The sequence below is a fragment of the Oncorhynchus keta genome, unplaced genomic scaffold (genome assembly GCF_023373465.1).
Source record: "Oncorhynchus keta strain PuntledgeMale-10-30-2019 unplaced genomic scaffold, Oket_V2 Un_contig_23109_pilon_pilon, whole genome shotgun sequence".
NCBI lineage: Eukaryota > Metazoa > Chordata > Actinopteri > Salmoniformes > Salmonidae > Oncorhynchus > Oncorhynchus keta.
In genome coordinates this window covers 87,965-92,479 of record NW_026283207.1, presented here as the reverse complement: position 1 = coordinate 92,479, position 4,515 = coordinate 87,965, and the positions used below count along the sequence as shown (strand labels likewise).

The window sequence follows — 4,515 nt, the reverse complement described above, 5'->3', positions numbered from 1 at the left end:
TCAGTCTCACTGCCTTCAGCTTTTAGCTGCCTCGTGAGTCTCTCCGTACTAAATGTTGCTGAGCTACCAGAATCACGAAACGCATAGGTTAACATAGACATGCTTCCATTTTCCATCTTTACTTGAACTGGCACAATTGCAAGTGCATAATCTGTACCGGCCCCGGTCTCTTGACCAGCTTCCAGTGAAACAAGAGCACCGCTGACAGTCTCCTCCCGCATTACTGCTACACCACTCATATCTGCCTTTTGAAATCTAAATCTCTCTTCCTTTAATGTGCAGGATAGTGGGAGGCTTTCTTTGACAGCTCATCCTTCTTTTACATTCCTTGATTAAGTGTCCACTCATCAAACAGCCAAAACAAAAGGCCTCTCATCTCAGAAACTCAACCTTGGACTCGTGTGGCTGTGCCTTCACCTGTTTGGTAGTCAACCAATAAATGCTCACCAGCACAAAATACACATGAGATACTGGGAGCATCAGAAGGGTAGGTGCCTGGTCTCTTTACTTTGAATGTTTGCCGCTACAGCTTCCCCTACTCTTGGACTTGAACTGCTGTTTAAAGTCTGCTGCTATTTTGTTTTTTTAAACATTTTGCTGGAAAGGGGACTTGAATATCTCCATACAACGGATCCTGCAATATTTCGTCTAATTTTTCCATGAACGTCACAAAGGTAGATACATGCTGTAGATTTTTCCCTTAGTTTGTAGGGAAGTTTTGACATTATCAACTTTATGTTGGAGGGAAGATTAAGCTCTTCCATGTTCTGTAGGTCTTGCAATTTCATTCTGCCTTTGCATGACAGTAGAGAGGTAATTATGTCTGGTATTATGGCTGATACCCTCTGTCATGGCCGTTTAAAGAACGGAACCAAGGTGCAGCGTGGTGAGCGTACATTTTCTCTTTTATTCGAAATGACGCCGACAAAACAATAAACAATACAAAACAAACCGTGACGCTTAAGGCTACATGCCATCAAACAAAGTTAACTTCCCACAAACACAGGTGGGAAAAAGGGTACCTAAGTATGGTTCCCAATCAGAGACAACGATAGACAGCTGTCCCTGATTGAGAACCATACCCGGCCCAAACATAGAAATAGAAAATCATAGAAACACAAAACAGAATGCCCACCTCAACTCACGCCCTGACCAACCCAAAATAGAGACATAAAAAGGATCTCTAAGGTCAGGGCGTGACACCCACAGTGTTGATTCTGTGTTGATTGCTAGACGTTGCTGTTGGCTGCTGAAGGGTGTGGTTTATGACTGTTTTCTGAATGGGTTTGGATGGCTTGGTTGTCTGTTGTTATAAAACCCTTTGTAGTGGGGTCTTTGGAATTGCACCTAATCCTGCAAACTCAACAGGTGCTGGTTTAGGTTCCTGAAAGGCCTCAGGATCCTGGTTCTCAAAATAAGAGTTAATTACACCTTCTTGGTTTAGTAAGTGGGCTAGCACGGCATGGGATTGAGAAGTTGACTCAAAACTCTCCAGGACCTTCAGTCTGGCATTATATGCTGCTACGTCAGTTTCCAGTTCCATTTTTTTCCATCTTAACATTCAGCTGAGCTTTCTGTTGTTCCAGTTCCAATGCATGCTTGTCCTGTAATGATGCTTGGTGGGCGAGTAGAGCTGTTCGCTCTGCTTCAGCTTTTCAAGCATGCAGAGGACATTCAGGATGATGCAACTTAGAATATTTTGTTTTACTTTATATTTTTGACACATTGGAAATGCTGTCTTGGGTCAATGAGCGTTTGTGGCTCAACTTCAGCATTTTTCCAAATGTCCACTTCTTTCAGGAAATTGACCCATCTTGCATTGAACATGTGCAAGTTCGTTATTTTAGATGGGTTAAACATTTCATCCCATTATAGGTTTTGTCCTGTTTAATTACATTTAAACAGGCAGTATCTTTAGATCCTTTAGTTGCGTTCCTTCGATGCATTGCATTTCCACATGATGCATAATATTAGACATTTGATTAGGCTACATTGTGTATAGGTTCTCAGTGTTTTCCAAACTCAAACATCTTCATTGTTTTTAAATTCCATTCCCAAGTTCAAACATTCCAATTATAAGCGCATTTCCGCTTTCATAATCAGTTTGATCAAAAGATTGCATTGAACAGGGCAGCTCATTCATTCACAGTGGTTACTCACGGCTGGCGAATTCAAGGAGTTCATGTCCTTGAACTCAAATCTAAAATATATTGTGATTTGTTTAACACTTTTTTGGTTACTACATAACAGATGTGCCTTGTTAATCCTGTCCCCTCCTGTCTCAGCCTCCAGTATTTATGCTGCAGTAGTTTGTGTCAGGGGGCTAGGGTCAGTTTGTTATATCTGGAGTACTTCTCCTGTCCTAATTCGGTGTCCTGTGTGAATCTAAGTGTGCGTTCTCTAATTCTCTCCTTCTTTCTTTCTCTCTCTCGGAGGACCTGAGCCCTATAGGACCATGCCCCAGGACTACCTGACATGATGACTCCTTGCTGTCCCCAGTCCACCTGGCCATGCTGCTGCTCCAGTTTCAACTGACCTGAGCCCTAGGACCATGCCCCAGGACTACCTGACATGATGACTCCTTGCTGTCTGTCCCCAGTCCACCTGGCCATGCTGCTGCTCCAGTTTCAACTGACCTGAGCCCTAGGACCATGCCCCAGGACTAACTGACATGATGACTCCTTGCTGTCCCCAGTCCACCTGGCCATGCTGCTGCTCCAGTTTCAACTGTTCTGCCTTACTATTATTCGACCATGCTGGTCATTTATGAACATTTGAACATCTTGGCCATGTTCTGTTATAATCTCCACCCGGCACAGCCATAAGAGGACGGGCCACCCCACATATGCTCTCTCTAATTCTCTCTTTCTTTCTTTCTCTCTCTCGGAGGACCTGAGCCCTAGGACCGTGCCCCAGGACTACCTGACATGATGACTCCTTGCTGTCCCCAGTCCACCTGGCCATGCTGCTGCTCCAGTTTCAACTGACCTGAGCCCTAGGACCATGCCCCAGGACTAACTGACATGATGACTCCTTGCTGTCCCCAGTCCACCTGGCCATGCTGCTGCTCCAGTTTCAACTGTTCTGCCTTACTATTATTCGACCATGCTGGTCATTTATGAACATTTGAACATCTTGGCCATGTTCTGTTATAATCTCCACCCGGCACAGCCATAAGAGGACGGGCCACCCCACATATGCTCTCTCTAATTCTCTCTTTCTTTCTTTCTCTCTCTCGGAGGACCTGAGCCCTAGGACCGTGCCCCAGGACTACCTGACATGATGACTCCTTGCTGTCCCCAGTCCACCTGGCCATGCTGCTGCTCCAGTTTCAACTGACCTGAGCCCTAGGACCATGCCCCAGGACTAACTGACATGATGACTCCTTGCTGTCCCCAGTCCACCTGGCCATGCTGCTGCTCCAGTTTCAACTGTTCTGCCTTACTATTATTCGACCATGCTGGTCATTTATGAACATTTGAACATCTTGGCCATGTTCTGTTATAATCTCCACCCGGCACAGCCAGAATAGGACTGGCCACCCCACATAGCCTGGTTCCTCTCTAGGTTTCTTCCTAGGTTTTGGCCTTTCTAGGGAGTTTTTCCTAGCCACCGTGCTTCTACACCTGCATTGCTTGCTGTTTGGAGTTTTAGGCTGGGTTTCTGTACAGCACTTTGAGATATCAGCTGATGTACGAAGGGCTATATAAATAAATTTGATTTGATTTGAATTTGTGGAATTTCTTTCTTTCTTAATGCATTTGAGCCAATCAGTTGTGTTGTGACAACGTAGGGGTGGTATACAGAAGATAGCCCTATTTGGTAAAAGACCAAGTCCATATGGCAAGAACAGCTCAAATAAACAAAGAGAAACTACAGTCCGTCATTACATTAAGACATGAAGGTTAGTCAATACGGAACATTTCAAAAACTTTGAAAGTTTCTTCAAGTGCAGTCACACAAACCATCAAGCACCATAATGAAACTGGCTCTCATGAGGAACGCCACTGGAAAGGAAGACCCAGAGTTACCTCTGCTGCAGAGGATATGTTCATTAGAGTTAAGAGCCTCAGAAAAAACAGCCCAAATAAATGCTTCAGAGTTCAAGTAACAGATACATCTCAACATCAACTGTTCACTGTTCAGGAGATTGCGTGAATCAGGCCTTCATTGTCTAATTGCTCCAAAGAAACCACTGCCAAAGGACACTAATAAGAAGAAGAGACTTGACTGGGCCAAGAAACACGAGCAAATTACATTAGACCGTTCCAAATTAGAGATTTTTGGTTCCAACTGCCGTGTCTTTGTGAGATGCAGAGTAAGTGAACGGATGAACTCTGCATGTGTGGTTCCCACCGTGAAGCATGGAGGAGGAGATGTGATACCATAGCATTCTGCAGCGATACGCCATCCATCTGGTTTGCACTTAGTGCGACTATAATTTGTTTTTCAACAAGAAAATGACACAACACTCCTCCAGGCTGTGTATGGCTGTGTTCCTAATTGAGCTGCAGG

The 4,515-nt window shown here is 44.5% G+C and overlaps 1 long non-coding RNA gene across 1 annotated transcript; it reads right to left on the bottom strand.

Moving 5' to 3' along the window:
* Positions 1 to 2,340: 2,340 nt before the first annotated feature.
* LOC127921686 (uncharacterized) lies at positions 2,341 to 2,589 on the bottom strand. Its single transcript, XR_008109322.1, has 2 exons — positions 2,537 to 2,589; positions 2,341 to 2,438 (listed from the first exon to the last, which is right to left on the bottom strand). It is a non-coding gene; the product is annotated as an uncharacterized LOC127921686 (long non-coding RNA).
* Between the last annotated feature and the right edge of the window lie 1,926 nt (positions 2,590 to 4,515).